Consider the following 17,717-nt stretch of genomic DNA (forward strand, 5'->3'; position numbering starts at 1 on the left):
ATTCTTGTGCCCCCCAAGTTCCTGCTAATTTAGTGTCATTTGCATTTGCAGCCTTTTAGGTTATTTAACTTGTAAATTTCCCTCAATAATTCCAGCTCCATTACTTTCGGAGTCCTGATTGCAGTACTTAAATTTTTTAGTATTCCACGCGCCTCCTTCTGAGATGTGTGGGTGCAGCCGCCATCAGAGCAGCCAGAAAGCCCTCGAACCTCCTGTCTGGAGGCTGCAGCTTGACAGATCTGCCGTGAGTGCTGTGTCCAGGCTCTGAGAGAAGAGAGGGGGACAAAGGGGTTGTCACTGAGCTCTGCGCTCCGTGGGCCTTTCCCCAGGATTGCCCACAGTGGTGCCGCGCGGCGTGCACCAGTAAAGCCTGCTGGGGAGGCACCTGCTATCCCTGCTCTCGGCCCTCCGTGGGGGATTTCACATGGGTCACGGTCTCAACTCCACACCCCGTGGGGTGGGTTTCTCTCTTAGTGTCCCTGCCGCACCCCTGGATTCATCCTCTGTCCTTTCTGGTCCTGCTCTGTGACTCAGGGGCTGGCTCTGAAGGCTGTCCCCCCAACAGGAGTTCAAGGGGGACTCGCCTGGGTACTCAGGATCATTGTCCCTTCAGGAAGTCCCCTCCTCCACCTCTAGCTCCCTGGGCTCCCTCACAAGATTTTCCTCTCAGGGCTCGTGGCTGGCTCAGTCAGTAGAGTATGAGACTCTCAGTTTCAAGGTTGTGAGTTGAAGACCCACTTTGGGCAGGGAGCCTACCCTGATAGACAGCTAGCTCGATGGATAGATAGATTCTCCTGGGTTCTGGGGGGCTGGGAACTCAGACAAGGCAAAGACCGGCAAGTAGTCTTTGCTTCTCAGCCAGGAAGACTGGAAGGCTGGGGGACTTGGCAGCCAGGGCTGGAATCATCTGGAGGCTTCCTCGATCACATAAGGTCTAACAGCTGAGACTGGCCGTCAGCCAGAACTCCTACACATGGCCTCTTCATCTGGTCGCTCTGCACAGGCTGGCTTGGGCTGGCGTCCCAGGAGAGCACAGAAGTCCACGAAACTTGTATGATCTTGCCTTGCATGTCACATAAGGTTCCCTCCACCATATTCTGTCATTTGGGGCCGGCAGAACCACTCCTACAGCTGCCTCTGGAAAGGGGAGGTGGCTGAATGTCAGGGGCACACAGCCTTTACCGCCTTCAGCCACCTGCTTCCCATGGAGGCCCAGGAGGGTGTGGCTAACCCAAGGAAGATTTTTCTCTGAGCCTGCCTTGTGGCTGCCACAGTGAGTGTCTGGCATTTTCTGTTTCTAGAGTAGGAGGGATTTCTGCCCGATAAAAGGATTTCCCTTGATCTGTGAAGAGAGACATATTAAGACAGATGAAGAACTTTTGATGCGGGGGAATTACTGTGTCCACGAGAGCTTCGGTCCCTCAGCCCAGACAGAACTTTAAGTTCTGACTTGTCTGTAGCAAACGATGTTAGGATGTGTCCTCCCTACACTCCTGGAGCAGAGTATACAACGACATGCAATGAACATGTCTCCCCTTTCTTGCTGGGAATGGTGTCTTTGGTGACACAGGAACATGGCCTTTTAACTGTAATTTCAAAAAATTGTTGTGGAACATTTTAATACAAAGAGTGAGAACTTATAGACTCTAGATTTTGTATGTATATAAAGGATACCTTCTCTTATCGTCTTTAAATTCAGCTTAAAATTAGTGAGACCTGAAACCAAAGGGATAAAAAGGAGATAAAATCAATATAAATGATTCTGACACTGAGAAGCAAATTGTGACAAAAAAACTTTCAGATTGCATAAAAAGCACTAATTAACTTAGGGGGAGGGATAAAGTTTGAATAGAAGCTATGAATAGGTGGGGGGATTGTTTGATAATCCAGTTAATGAGTCGTATGAACACACTGCCAGAGGATGTAACTTCCTTGCTAATTTTGACAAGAAACGGAGACATTGACAAAGAAAGATAAAACTCCTACGCACTCCTTCAAGGAGGCTGTCCCTAACACCTTGATTAGTGAGTCATTAATTTAAAGGGCTTCAAGATTAGCCCAGAGCAAAAAATAACTTGAAATGCACTGCAACCTTCGAACTCATACATGAAACCTGATAGAGATTTCCTCAAATGTGAAAAAAAAAAAATCCTTAACATTTATGATAATAATCCCCAGCAATGCTTTGTAAAGACGTCTTGCTCCGGGTCCAGCCAGGAGATGGAAACCACCTAGCCATTTGAACAAGGAAGGTTTCACATAAGGAATTAATTTGAACAGGGTATAGGAGTAATAAGGGATGGGCTAGGAAGAAGTAAAGAGGATTCTTCAAGAACACGGGCTCAGAAGACCCTGCCAGCGGCCATCGCGGTGGGGGGGGGGGGGGCGGAGCATCCATGAAGAGGTCCCTCTACAGGGCTGAGATCTAGACCTGATTGGAGAGAGTCTGGCTCAGTGCTCGGCAGAGAAGTCCCCGAGGTGCCAGGTCGGCCGCACTTGCTGGAAACCTGCGGCCTGGGGTGCCAGAGGACCATCCATAGGGAGGCGTCATGCCTCAGAACTTGCCCTAACGCTCTGTCGCTGGACCAGGTGCTGGAGGATCTTGCCAGAAGCAACGCGCCCCCAAACCGGGACACGGAAGCCTCCTCGTCCGGCAGCCCTCCAGCGCCCTCTGCTGACAGCGCGGCGCACAGCGGGCGGCCGGCCGGCAGTCGGCATTTCCAGGTCCGCACGACCCAGACAGCAGACAGCGGGCAGCCGGGGGAAATGAGGAGCTGGGACGCAGTCCCTTGGTAAGTGGCACCGAAGCTGCTGGAAACTGTTCTAAATTAATAAATCGCTAAATTTGTATCGACCGTGCTAGAGGAAAGACTATCTTCCCAATTTCTCTGATCAGATTTTGTCAGGGAACAGCTAGTCAAACGACTTACAGCCAAAAACTGTAAGAAAAAATCTCAAAGCAGAGACTTAATGAGGATATTTGATTTTTGATTTTTCGGGATTTTATGTTTTGCGGTATGTTTCAACTCTGAAAAGTCGGTAACATTATTTTTCTCGTTCTAAGCCGATATTTACTTTCAGCCCTAATATCGTATTTGTAATCATTGTATTCTTTTTCATAAAGGGACTTCCCAGATTCTATTAGTTTCAGGGTCCCCCAAAATGGATCTGCCCTTGCCCATGGGAGAGCTTCCCTTCAAGCTGCTTCTTCTTTTTAAAATTTTACTTATTTATTTGACAGACAGAGATCACAAGTAGGCAGAGAGGCAGGCAGAGAGAGAAGGGGAAGCAGGCTCCCCGCTGAGCAGAGAGCCGGATGTGGGCCCCGATCCCAGGACCCAATCCCAGGACCCTGAGACCATGACCTGAGCTGAAAGCAGAGGCTTTAACCCACTGAGCCACCCAGGCGCCCCCCCCCCCACCTTCAAGCTTCTTATAAATGCTGGCCCTCCAGAAGCTCTCCGGTCTCAGCTTCTGTGTGAAACTTCTTTGAATACTTCAGGCCATGCAAATACGTGGCCTCTTCGTAGGCTGGCTGTGGGCCAAAAGGGGAGACTACTCCACACGTGGCCCTTCTGAAGCCAGGTGTGTGGGTTTTCCTCACCAAGCAATTCTCCAGTTCTCTGTGATCCCCGCTGGGCGTCCTGCAATTCAATCCAGTCCTGGACGGAGCATCTCGACCCACCGGTGAAGGGCTGGGTCCCGCACCACTGCTCCCATCACGTTGTAGACGCCGATCACAAGTGCACGCTGTCATCTGTGCTCCTGACCCACTCGCTTTCCATCAGAGGCTCCCATCACCCCTTCCTCGGGTTGCCTAATTTGGTGGAACGAGTCAGAGAACTTGGGGAAAGAGAATATTTACTAGATTACCAGTTTATGGGATGCCTGAGTGGCTTGGTCACTTGGGCACCTGCCTTTGGCTCAGATCATGGTCCCAGAGTCCTAGGATCGAGCCTCACATCGGGCTACCCGCTCCCTCGCTCTCTCTCTCTCTCAAATAAATAAATAAATAAAATCTTTTAAAAAATCAACAGTTGGCTCAAAAGGGATACAAGTCAGAACAGCCAGATTAACAAGATGGGTGGGGCCAGCCTCAGGGAAAGGGTGCTGAGCTTCCACACCCTCCCCACCCCCACCCACCCCCACCCACCCCCACCCAGACATCCCCACAGGGTCAGCAACCCAGAGGCTCTCTGAACCCCTTCAATTAGGGCTTGCTTATTTTTTCTTAAGACTTTATTTATTTATTAGAGAGACAGCGAGCACAAGTAGGCAGAGCAGCAGGCAGAGGGAGAGGGAGAAGCTGACTCCCCGCTGAGCGAGGAGCCCGACGTGGGACTTGATCCCAGGGCCTTGAGATCATGACCTGAGCCGACACTTAATGGACTGAGCCACCCAGGCACCCTGCTGACTTTTTTTTTTAATGGAAGCCTCATGTCCTAGGCTCAATGAATGAAATTATTGGCCACTAATGATTAACCCAACTTCCAACCCTTCTCTCCTCCATCTTGGAGGGTGGCATTGGGAACTTGGTTCCCCTGACAACCAGCCTCCATCGGGAGGGTTATCCTGGAGCCCCCAGCCATCTCCTTCACATCTACAAAGACACTTGTCACTGCAGAGATTCTAAGGTTTTGGAAGTCACATACCAGGAAGTGGGACAGAGACCAAATATATATTGCTCATTATGTCAAAGGCATTTTTTTTTAATCTCTGTGTTCATTGGACACCTAGCCTACGCCACTGTCTATTTTTGTTTAACTAAAATTTCTTCCTAGCTTCACACAAATGTGTCTTCTTTTCCTGGAATTTGCAGAGAATTCTCTACCTCCTTCACAGCAATGGTCACCTCCTACTTTGGACCATTGTTTGGATTGTAAACTTCTAGAGGAAAGAGGTCGTGTTACTTATGTAGTTGCACTTGAACACCTAGCAGCATTCAATAAATGTCAATTGCATGAATTAAGATAGATCTCCTGTCTCCTCTACTAGATTATAAGATCCTTGAGGGCAGAGCTAGGGTTAAAGTTGAGGGAGCTCAGGGAAGTCATCTAATCTGACCCCTGGGAACAGAGGGGATATGAGGCCTGTAATGGGGCATGTCCTCAAGAGCCTAAGGGGCCACAACAGGTGTCACCTTCAAGTTCAGTGCTCTTTCTCCCTTTCATGTGTCTGTGTGTGTGATGGAGTAGGAGGACAGAAATGGAGTGAGAAGCAGAGCCTGAGCCCTGGGCACCGGTGGCAGAGACAGGCATCTGATCTTCTTCTCCCCGTTCTTGGCACAGGTAAGCGTGGCGGGAACAGAACTCCAAGAGCCTGTTCTTTAAAAATGGGAGTGGGGAACTCTGGCGGGCTCAGTTGATGGTGCATGGGACACTTCATCTCAGGGTTGGGAGTTTGAGCCTCATGTTGGGTATAGATATTACTTTAAAAAAATAGAATTTTTTCCAAAATGAAAATGAAAAATAAAGATGAGAGTGTTGGGGCCATGTGATCAAAGTCTTCCACAATTCCTGACAATCTCAGCAGCAGGCTGAGGCCTAGGTCCTAGTGATAGTCTAAAAGGGGGAATTAATGGGTCAAGAAGTATAAACTTAAAAAAAACTTCAGAGTCTTCATTTTCCCTCAAACTGTTGTACCAGCATATAGTCTCATTAACAAAGTAGGACAATGTGTATTTCTCTGATGCCCCTACATTGTCAACCTTAGATATTTTCTTTCTTTCTTTCTTTCTTTCTTTCTTTCTTTCTTTCTTTCTTTTTTTTAAGATTTTATTTATTTATTTGACAGAGAGAGAGATCACAAGGAGGCAGAGAGGCAGGCGATGGGGCAGTGGGGAGCAGGTTCCCTGCTGAGCAGAGAGCCCAATGCGGGGGCAGGATCCTGAGATCATGACCTGAGCCGAAGGCAGAGGCTTAACCCACTGAGCCACCCAGGCGCCCCAACCTTGGATATTTTCAAACCTATGCCAGTATAATAGCGACCAAATTATTTCTCCTTGTGGTTAATTTGTGTTTCTTTAACTACTGGAGGGGTTGAACATCTTAAATGTTTATGGATCAAGAAGATATACATATGGTCAACAGACACATGGAAAAATGCTGAACATCACTTGGCACCAAGGAAATACAAATTGAAAAAACTACAATGAGGGACACCTGGATGGCTCAGTGGGTTAAAGCCTCTGCCTTCCGCTCAGGTCATGATCCCAGGGTCCTGGGATCAAGCCCCACATTGGGCTCTCTGCTCAGCAGGAAAATCTGCTTCCCTTCTTCTCTCTCTCTCTGCCTGCCTCTCTGCCTACTTGTGATCTCTGTCTGTCAAATAAATAAATAAAATCTTTTAAAAAAAACCACTACAATGAGATACCACCTCACACCAGTCAGAATGGCTAAAATTAACAAGTCAGGAAATGACAGATGTTGGCGAGGATATGAAGAGAAGGGAACCCTCCTACACTGTTGGTGGGAATGCAAGCTGGTGCAGCCACTCTGGAAAACAGTGTGGAGGTTCCTCAAAAAGTTGAAAATAGAGCTACCCCACGACCCAGCAATTGCACTACTGGGTATTTATCCCAAAGATATAAATGTAGTGATCTGAAGGGGCACCTGCACCCCAATATTTGTAGCAGCGATGTCCACAATAGCCAAACTATGGAAGGAACCTAGATGTCCATTGGCAGATGAATGGATAAAGAAGATGTGGTACGTGTGTGATGGAATAGTATGCAGCCGTCAAAATGAATGAAATCTTGCCAATGACGTGGGTGGAACTAGAAGGTATTACACTAAGTGAACTAAGTCAGAGAAAGCCAGTTATCATATGATTTCACTCATATGTGGAATTTAAGAAACAAAACAGAGGATTATGGGGAAAGAGGGAAAAATAGAATAAGACGAACTCAGAGAGAGAAAGAAACAGTAAAAGACTCTTAACTAGGGTGCCCCAGTGCCTCAGTCTGTTAAGCGTCAGCCTTCAGCCAAGGTCATGATCCCAGGGTCCTGGGTTTGAATCCCACGTCAGGCTGCCTGCTCAGCAGCGGGTCTGCTTCGCCCTCTTCCTCTGCCCCTTCCCGATGTTTGTGCACGGGCTCTCTCTCTCTCATGCTCTCTTTCAAATAAAGAAACTCTTTAAAAAATAAAAGGAGACTCTTTAAAAATTATGTATTTATTTATTTATTTGCCAGAGAAAGAGCACAAGCAAGGGGAGCGGCAGGCACCCAAAAGAAGACTCTTAACTCTATGGGACAAACCGAGGGCTGTTGGAGAGGAGATGGATGGGGGAATGGGGTAACTGGGTGATGGGCATGATGGAATGAGCACTGGGTGTTATGTAAGACTGATGAGGGGCGCCTGCGGGGCTCCTGGGTTAAGCCTCTGCCTTCGGCTCAGGTCATGATCTCAGGGACCTGGGATCTAGCCCGGCATCGGGCTCTCTGCTCAGCAGGGAGCCTGCTTCCCCCTCTCTCTCTGCCTGCCTCTCTGCCTACTTGTGCTCTTTCTCTGTCAAATATAGAAATAAATAAATAAATCTTAAAAATAAAAAAGACTGATGAATCACTGAACTCTACCTCTGAAACTAATAATATGCTAATTAATCAAATTTAAATAAAATTGAATTAAATTTTAAAAATAAATAAATGTGGGTTATTTTAATTTGGGGGGTAAAATCCTATGGTTGTTTGTTATTGCTGATGTTTTTGTTTGTTGGTTGGTTGGGTTTTTTATAAATTTTTTATAAATTTTTTATTTTTTATAAACATATATTTTTATCCCCAGGGGTACAGGTTGGTTGGGTTTTTTAAAGATTTTATTTATTTATTTGACAGAGAGAGACACACAGAGAGGGAACACAAGCAGGGGGACTGGGGGAGGGAGAAGCAGGCTTCCCACTGAGCAGGGAGCCGGATTGGGGGCTGGATCCCAGGACCCTGAGACCATGACCTGAGCCAAAGGCAGATACTTAACCGACTGAGCCATCCAGGCGCCCCATTGCTGATGTTTAATAACAAAAATTCAATGGAGTAAATTTTAAAGACCTAGTTGGTTTTATTAAGCAATTCACCAACTGGGCAGCATCCTGTCCAGCAAGTAAACAAGAGTACCAAAGGACTACATAAAAAGGCAGGTCTTCAAAGGCAGAGAGGGAGTAGAGAAAATAAAATTGTTGGCAAAGGATCCATTGTTTTAGGCAAGGTGGAGGCGGGGGGGGGGTCTATCCTAGTGCTGACCAGGAAATTCCCATGTTGACTGGTTAAAGGTCACATTTCTGGAGGTTGAAAGTACAGCTGGGTTAGGTTTTAAGTCTTGGTTTACCACCTTGGGGCCTTAACCTACGTGACCTCATTTTGGGCCTATGGTTCTCTTCTTCTTTTTCCTTTTTAATTTATTTATTTTTAGAAGATTTCATTTATTTATTTGACAGAGAGAGAGAGAGAGCACAAGCAGGGGGAGAGGGAGAAGCAGGCTCCCTGGGAGCCTGATGTGGGACTTGATCCCAGGACCCTGGGATCATGACCTGAACTGAAGGCAGACAATTAACCGACTGAGCCACCCAGGTGCCCCTTCTTATCTTTTTAACACAGGATTCTTTTTTTGTTTAAGAGGTTTAAGAGTTTCTTCTTAAAAAATAAAAAAAAGGAATTTCTTCTTCTTTTTTTAAAGATTTCTTTATTTTTATTTTAGAAGGTGGGGGGAGGCGCAAAAAGAGAGGCAGAAAGGGTCTTAAGCTGACTCTGCACTGAGGGCAGAGCCCATCTCAGGGCTCCATCTCACAACTCTGAGATCCTGACCTGAGCTGAGTCAAGAGTCGGCTGCCCGACAGACTGAGCCACCCAGGCGCCCCTCTTTAAACCTTTCCAAAGAGAGAAATAGAGGGCAGATTTTACTAGTGGATGGCAGCCTACCACTAGATCATGGAGTATCATGCTTGCACGTAGTAGGTACTCAATAAACGTGTCAGATCAATGAACGATCATCAGGGATCGTGTGTGGTGAGGAGTGCAGGGACAATTCTGTCCTGCTCTTTCCCTCCCTGCTTTTGTGGGGAAGGGAGTCCAGGGGAAATAGGACACTATGGGTCAATACGAACAGGGGTCCTAATCCTATTCAGCTCAAGTTTTGTAGAGATGGTTCTAGAAAATACACCAGAAGGGGGTTGCTTGTAGAACCCTGCACTCTTAGATCCTTCTAGATAACTTGTCTTGAGGAAAGCAAAAAAGAGATACTTCTCTTGAGCTCTGAGCCAATACAAATTCTGAATCTCCTCACGAGAGGGAGCCCTAAGCTAAAAATGATTCTGAAGTTCAGTCATGTGACATCTTCACCATTTCCCCTACAAATTTATAGTTTGCCACCTAAAATCTTTCCTCGCAGGTTTAAATGGCTACAAGAGATGCAACTCCCCATCTGGTGTCATTATATTTTTTAAAACAAAACTATTATGTGACTCTCGGCTCTACATTCAGTCATATCTAAATACCATACAATTCGATACCCACCATTTAAAGATACATGAAGTTCTCTTTTAACGTCCTTTTTCCTCATAAACTTATCTTTCCATTCACTTCCCTCATCTAATTGTATCCTAGTTGAATACATATTATTTTTGGAAGTCTTTTAGGGATTGTCCCTATCACACTTCTCAGCAAAAAAATATGAATTAAAATTTGAGGAAATGTTGTATCCTCTGATCATGAGTCTCCAAGTACCGAAAAGTTTCTTCTGGTTAGGGTTGTCATTGCCATGATTAGTAAACATATATCTCATTAAATCAACAGAAATATGTTGCAAATTTTGGTAACTATTAAACATAAAAAGGCAATTTTCATTGAAAATGCCTCCCTTAATGAGGTGAATGAAGTTTTTTTTATTTTCCTAATCTTCTGGAGTAAGACACATTTCTGACCAAACACACTTCTGTGTCCACTGCTCAGAATGGATTTGGGGCTCTACCGCTAAGAACACCTGCATGAGAGTGATCAACGTAGAGATGCTGATTAAAGCCCAGGGGCTCCTGGGTGGCTCAGTGGGTTAAAGCCTCTGCCTTCAGCTCGGGTCATGATCCCGGGGTCCTGGGATCAAGCCCCGCATTGGGCTCTCTGCTCAGCGGGGAGCCTGCTTCCCCCCTCCACCTCTGCCTGCCTCTCTGCCTTCTTGTGATCTCTATCTGTCAAATAAATAAATAAAATCTTAAAAAAAGAAAAGAAAAAAAAAGCCCAGATAAAAGCCTCTAAGCTATGTCCCCTGAAGGCATGAATTTGATTATTGTCTATGCCTAAAAGCACATGACACCAAAATTTCCAGGTAGGTGAAACTGGCCCTGCTCCTTCCTCCCGCATCTAGGTAGTCATCAGCCACTGTAAATTACTTTCCCTTAAAAGCATTTGCATCCATTTCTTTCTCTTCATTAGCTACCATTTTTTGTTTTTTGTTTTTTTAAGAGAGAGCACGCATGCACAAGCCAAGGATGGGGGTAGGAGGTTAGAGAGGAGGGGCAGAGAGAATCTTCAAGCAGACTCCCTGTTGAGCGGGGAGCGCCATGCCGGGCTCCATCTCTCCACCCTGAGATCATGACCTGAGCCGAAAAATCAAGAGCGGGCCATGTAACTGACTGAGCCACCCAGGGGCCCCTCCGTTACCCACTTCAGCCGGGTCTGTATCTCTTTCTACCTGAACCATCGCCGTGAGGTCCAGACCCCGCTACAGTTCTTCCTGCACGTGGTTATCAGGTTCTCTACCCTGATATTCTTTTGCAAACAAAACAAACTTTCTAATCTCCTAGAATCTGAAGTCAAGTCTTCTATGGCCACTACTCAGTGTTCCCTGGGATGTCCCTCCCTGTCCTCTTGAGCAGCGCTGGACCTATTCTCACCCAGCATCCTCTGGCAGTCCGGTGGGCCTCTCCCGCCTTGCTTACCTCCTGTGTTGCAGTTTCTTTGAACCAATGGGCCGTCCCTTTTGGTGAGGTCCTCTCCAGGAGAGATGGTCTCTTCTGGTCTGCCACTGTCTTCATATCATGGGAAGGGCACATGCGGTTTCTAGCAGAGACAGTACATACTTCTGCACTCACGTGATAGCCAGAAATAGATTCATCTTGAAGTTTATGGAGCAATCAGAGGATAGAAATTTCAAGTAAGCGTTCCTAGGGAATTGTTCTGTATTAATAATGTGAACTAAGCATCTGCTGTGTTCATCACTGAGCGAGGCAGTGGCAGAAGAAATAGAAATTTAAGACACTATCTTCCCTCATAGAGCTGATAATTTTCTTGGGGAGACAAGAATTCTACACATTAAGAGAGCAAATAAAATTATATAGAATCAAGGGACTCGTGGGTGGCTCAGTTGGTTGAGCATCCAACTCTTTTATTTATTTATTTGACAGAGAGAGATCACAAGTAGGCAGAGAGGCAGACAGAGAGAGAGAGTGGAGGAAGCAGGCTCCTCACCGAGCAGAGAGCCAGATGCGGGGCTCAATCCCATGACCCTGGGATCATGACCTGAGCCGAAGGCAGAGGCTTAACCCACTGAGCCACCAAGGCACCCCAAGCATCCAACTCTTGATTTCGGTTCCGGTGGTGATCTCAGGACTGTGGGATCGAGCAGGGCTCTGTGCTCAGCAGGGAGTCTGCTTGAGATTCTCTCTCCCCCTCCATTTGTCCCTCCCCACCTCTCATGCTCCATCTCTCTCTCCCAAATAAATAAAATCCTTAAAATGATCATATAGAATCAAATGCAAAATGAACCTCTTATCATGTCATAAATTATCTTGCTACGTTTTCCCTTTTTCATTTTTAAAACTAGAAGTAGTACATACTTGTCAAAATGAAGAGTTTTGGAGTACACAGAGTAAAAATGAAAGTCCCTATTCTCCCCCTTCTCAATCCTTCTGGGTGAACACCCTTCCAGAGTCAATGGTCTTCGAGATAAACATCCGTGAGTTTGTAAGCGCACATACACTCTTACACAGTATTTTTTTTTAAAGATTTTATTTACTTATTTGACAAAGAGAGATCACAAGTTGATGGAGAGGCAGGCAGAGAGAGAGAGAGAGAGGGAAGCAGGCTCCCTGCTGAGCAGAGAGCCCGATGCGGGACTCGATCCCAGGACCCTGGGATCATGACCTGAGCCGAAGGCAGTGGCTCAACCCACTGAGCCACCCAGGCACCCCCACAGTATTTTTAATAGAACTATCATAGGCACACCGTTCTACAACTTGCTTCTTACGATTTTGTACCTTCCCCTGTCCCACATGCATGAAAATCTACTCTGTCCTTTCCGACGGCTGCTATCGTGTTCCAAAGTAAGAACATCGTCTCATTTATTGCACCTTGCCCTCTAATGATGAACTTTTGGTTTAGTTTTAATTTTTCCTTATTAGAGTTACGCTCTACCCAAAATGGTGCAAACTCATCCGTGTATTCTGCAAACAATAAAAACAAACATAGGAACAATGAAGCAATAAAAACAATGAGTAAGCATTAGTCATTAAGAATGTAAGGTCTTGGGGTGCCTGGGTGGCTCAGTGGGTTAAAGCCTCAGCCTTCGGCTCAGGTCATGAACCCAGGGTCCTGGGATTGAGTCCTGCATCCGGCTCCCTGCTCTGTAGGGAGCCTGCTTCTCCCTCTCTCACTCCCCCTGCTTGTGTTCCCTCTCTCTCTGTGTCTCTTTCTGTCAAATAAATAAATAAAATCTTTTTAAAAAGTAGTATTCCTAATTATTCAGCAAATCTTCTCTCGGGATTGGTTGCCTCTTGTGCAGGTGATGTAGGCATCAACCATCAGAGTAGGGATGAAGGGGAAGTGCTCCCTTCTCCTGGCCTGGCTCCCCCCACAGGCTCCCTTGCAAGACTATCCCGGATTACAGCAATTCCATTACCAACCTGCTTTTCTTTATTAAGTTCTGTAGCTGCTACTTAATCCCCATTTGGGGTAACACACTAAGTAGCGCTAGGATGACTCCCTCAGTAGGCTGGCACAGTTAGGTGATTAGTACTTATGAGAAGTGGGCACGGGTGGGGGTGTCGGGGCTGGAGGGTGAAGAAAAGCGAAGTTGGGACCGAGAAGGAGGTATCATCCACCCGAAGCTTCGCCTAAACAACTTCTTGTGGAGCCAGCTGCTGCTGCTGGCCACTCAACGTGCGCTCCTTTCTTCCTTCCTAATAGATTACCAGTTCTTTTTTAAGGGGTAAGCAATGATTCTCCAAGGTGACACACAAATAGTGCTGGCTGTTTTTTTTTTTTTTTTTCAATTTGTTGACTTTCTAGTGACATTTTTTTCTCCTCAGGTTGGAAGTTTAAGGGATAGGGCTTCTGGGTAAGCTCTTGTTTTCTTTTTCTTTTCTTTTCTTTAAGATTTTATTTATTTATTTGAGAGAGAGAGAGAGAGAGCATGAGAAGAGGGAGGGTCAGAGGGAGAAGCAGACTCCCCACTGAGCAGGGAGCCCGGTGTGGGACTCGATCCCAGGACTCCAGGATCCTAACCTGAGCTGAAAGCAGTTGCTTAACCAAATGAGCCCCCCAGGCGCCCTAAGCTCTTGTTTTCCTAATAGAAATGGACAGACTTAGCTGACCTGTGCTTTTCATTCTTTGCCCTACCCTCTTCTTCAAAGTCTTAGAACAAAAGTAAAATCATGACTCCTATTCAGATATAAAAATGGACATGTGTAGGGGCACCTGGGTGGCTCTGCTGGCTCAGGTCATGATCTCAGGGTCCTGGGTTCTATCCCTGAGTCAGGCTTTCTGCTCAGTGGGGAGCCTGCTTCTCCCGCTTCCCCTGCTTGTGTTCCCTCTCTCGCTGTCTCTCACGCTCTCTGTCAAATAAATAAATAAAATCTAAAAAAAAAAAAAAAGAATGTGCGTTAAAAATTTTATTCGAACTAATGAGGGAACAAAGCATCTGTGATAACCAGCTGAAAGAGGAAAGAAGGGGCGCCTGGGTGGCTCAGTCAGTTAAGCGACCAACTCTTGATTTTGGCCCAGGTCATGATCTCAGGGTCATGGGATTGAGCTGGGATCCATGCCTGGCTCGGGGCTCAGTGGAGACTTTGCTTCAGGATTCTTTCTCTTCCCCTGCCCTCCCTGCCTCTGTGTGCTTGCTCTCTCTCAAAATAAATAAGTCTTTTTTTTTTTTTTAAGAAAATACAACTGTTGAATTAGACATTCTGTGAAGTTTTAGGCAATAGTTTTGTTGTTGTTGTTGTTGTTGTTGTTTTTTAGAAAGCAGAGATGGGGGGCACCTGGGTGGCTCAGTGGGTTAAGCCTCTGCCTTCGGCTAAGGTCATGGTCTCAGGGTCCTGGGATGGAGCCCTCTCGAGCACTGGGCTCTCTGCTCAGCCGTGAGACTGCTTCCCCCTCTCTTTCTGGCTGCTGCTCTGCCAACTTGTGATCTCTGTCAAATAAATAAATAAAATCTTTAAAAAAAAAAAAAAGCAGAGATGGTGGAAATTTCAGATTTTCCCGTTTTTTTTTTTTTTTTTTTTTAAGTTTTATTTTAGAGAGGGTCAGAGTGCATAAGCAGGGGGAGGGGCAGAGGGAAAGAAAGAATCTCAAAAAGACTCTCCAATGAGTGCGGAGCCCAACGTAGAGCTCCATCTCCCCACCCTGAGATCATGACCTGAGCTGACGATTTTATGCTTTTAACTGTCATGCATACTATGTGACTTGTCATTGTTTTCTGGAATCAAGAAAAGAAACAAGGTAAAGTAGTTTAGCATTCCACAGATGGTTCTGGAACCATAAGCCTATGGCAATGCCTAGCTACTTTCTTGCCACAGTATCCACCTTAGTTTTCATTCACTCTTGGACTTAAAATCACAAAACTAATATTGTACATCAAATTCTTTTTTTAAAAGATTTTATTTATTTATATGACAGAGAGAGACACAGTGAGAGAGGGAACACTAGCAGGGGGAGTGGGAGAGGAAGAAGCAGGCTCCCCACAGAGCAGGGAGCCTGATGCAGGACTCGATCCCAGGACCCTGGGTTCATGACCTGAGCTAAAGGCAGATGTTTAACAACTGAGTCAGCAGGTGCCCCCAAATTATTTTTAACATTAAAAATAGGTGAAATGGGGTGCCTGGTGGCTCAGTGGGTTAAAGCCTTTGCCTTCAGCTCAGGTCATGATCCCAGGGTCCTGGGATCCATCCCCTCATCAGGCTCTCTGCTCAGTGGAGAACCTGCTTCCCTTCCTCTCTCTCTGCCTGCCTCTCTGCCTACTTGTGATCTCTGTCTGTCAAATAAATATATAAAATCTTAAAAAAAAATAGGTCAAATGATAAAACACAGATTATTCTGAACTTAGTTTCATAGTATGGATACCATGGTTTGATTTACTTTACTACCTCTACCCTTATTTCTTTTCTTTTTAGCGTAGGAACATCACCAACACACCTCTTGGGAGACAGATGAACAGAGGTACTTGGGTTAAACATCTGGGAGCAGAACACGCTGCAGATTTGAAACCAGGACGCAAAACTTGAGGACCGCGTGCTTTCACAGGGATTCTACCTGAGTCAGGTGAGCAGCTGAGCCCTAGGGGCAGAAGGAGAGAGAAAATGCTGAAGCTTATTCCCCACTGAGCTCAAAGCCCAACTTGAATGCAGGGCTCAACCCCACAACCCAATCTCCCAGCCCATGTTTCCTGGGAATCAGAGAAACTCTCATATCTGATATTTTCAAACTTTCTTTCAACTTTCATCTTCCAGGGGGAATGAGATTAAGTATTCCCAATCGGGGGCAACAAATCTTCCTCATCACCTGCTTGGTTACTCTGTCCTTCCATGTTTTTCTAAACCAGCAAAGATGCTAAATAAAATGACCACGTCTCCAAATAAGGTTATCAGTGATTGAAAACCTACCAGACTGAAAGTGTGAGTCATGATTCAAATTCTCTGAAAACTCCAGTTTGTAACCACTTCCCCCAAATTTCCATTTATAAATAGAAAAATCAAGAATGAGCTGGTTTTCTTTTTAAATCCACTTCCTCGTCTCTAAAAAATTAGCTTACTGCACAACTTCACCCAACACATGTTTATTGTTCTGATCGAAGCAATTCTAAATAAAGCTGAATTGCTGAAACTTCCTGTTACTTTTCCAGCAAGAGCTGATAACATTCAGCATGAAATTTCACTTTCATGTAAAGGATGTTTAAGGATTTTCTAATTCGACTCCAGCAGAAGTTGCTTGATTCCTTGTTACTACGAAACCCATAGCAACAAAAACAAAAAGACAAATCAGGAAGAATTCTTCATCTTAAGAAATTGCAGTCAAACCACTAAATGTCAGTGTTAGTGATAACAGAAAGGAGGCAGGTTAATAAAATACAGCAAGAATGATAAAAGTTGCATTACTGGGGCCAGGACAATATGCATTTTGATTTTGATAGTTACTTCCATATTGCCCTTGTAGGAGACGCGCCAATTTCACCTTCCTGGATTAACTCAGGAGGGCGTCTATATCCATACAGCCTTGCCTTCACTGGCTGTCACACTTTTTTCCAATCTTTTTTCCAATAGATACCACAAGGTGGTATCTCTTTGTAGTTTGTTTTTGTTTTTAGGCAGGGCGAGAGAGAGAGAGAGACAGACAGACAGACAGAGTGAAAGATTCTTAAGCAGGCTCCATGCCCAGCACGGAACCTGATGGGGGGCTCGATCTCACAACCCTGAGATCATGACTTGAGCCAAAATCGAGTGAGATGCTTAACTGTCTGAGCCACCCAGGGGCCCCATCTACAGTTTTAATTTATATGTATCCGATTTGGAGTGAGGTTAAGTAATCTGTCATATGTTTATAAACCATTTGTATTTCCTCTTCAGGGAACCATTATTTTCAGAGCCTTTGCCCAGTTTTCTATTTTGGTCCTTTTCCTATTGAATTGTAAGAGCTCTTTATATACCAAAGAGATTTGTCTTTGATGTGATTTGCCAGTATTTCCCACCCCGCCATGTTGCCATTTGTCTTTTGACTAAGCAGTTGTTTTGGCTCAACGTAAAGAACTTTATTTCTTTCTTTATTTTTATAATTTGATTAAAAAAAATTTTTTTAAAGATTTTATTTATCTGTTTGACAGAGATCACAAGTAGGCAGAGAGGCAGGCAGAGAGAGAGAGGAGGAAGTAGGCTCCCTGCCGAGCAGACAGCGGATGCGGATGTGGGGAGCTGAAGGCAGAGGCTTTAGCCCACTGAGCCACTCAGGTGCCCCTAAAAATTTTTTTTAAGGTTTTATTTATTTATTTGACAGAGGGGCACCTGGGTGGCTCAGAGGGTTAAAGCCTCTGCCTTCAGCTCAGGTCATGATCCCAGAGTCCTGGGATTGAGACCCTCATCGGGTTCTCTGCTCCGAGGGGAGCCTGCTTCCTTCTCTCTCTATGCCTGCCTCTCTGTCTACTTGTGATCTCTGTCTGTCAAATAAATAAATAAAATCTTTAAAAAGAGAGAGAGATCACAAGTAGACAGAAGCAGGCGGAGGTGGGGGCGGAAGCAGGCTCCCTGCTGAGCAGAGAGCCCAATGCCTGGTTTGATCCCAAGACCCTGAGATGATGACCTGAGCTGAAGGTGGTGACTTAGGCCTCTGCATTTGGGTACTTTAATCCCAAAGATTTTCTAAGTATTTATGTGCCCCAAGGAGGCTATTGAGATAGAAGACTCCTATTTGGACAGACACAGAAAGCTGCCAGTTTGGTGTGCACTGGTGGGCCTATGGTCAATGATTCCCA

The sequence above is a fragment of the Mustela lutreola genome, chromosome 4 (assembly GCF_030435805.1).
Source record: "Mustela lutreola isolate mMusLut2 chromosome 4, mMusLut2.pri, whole genome shotgun sequence".
In the NCBI taxonomy this organism is placed as follows: domain Eukaryota; kingdom Metazoa; phylum Chordata; class Mammalia; order Carnivora; family Mustelidae; genus Mustela; species Mustela lutreola.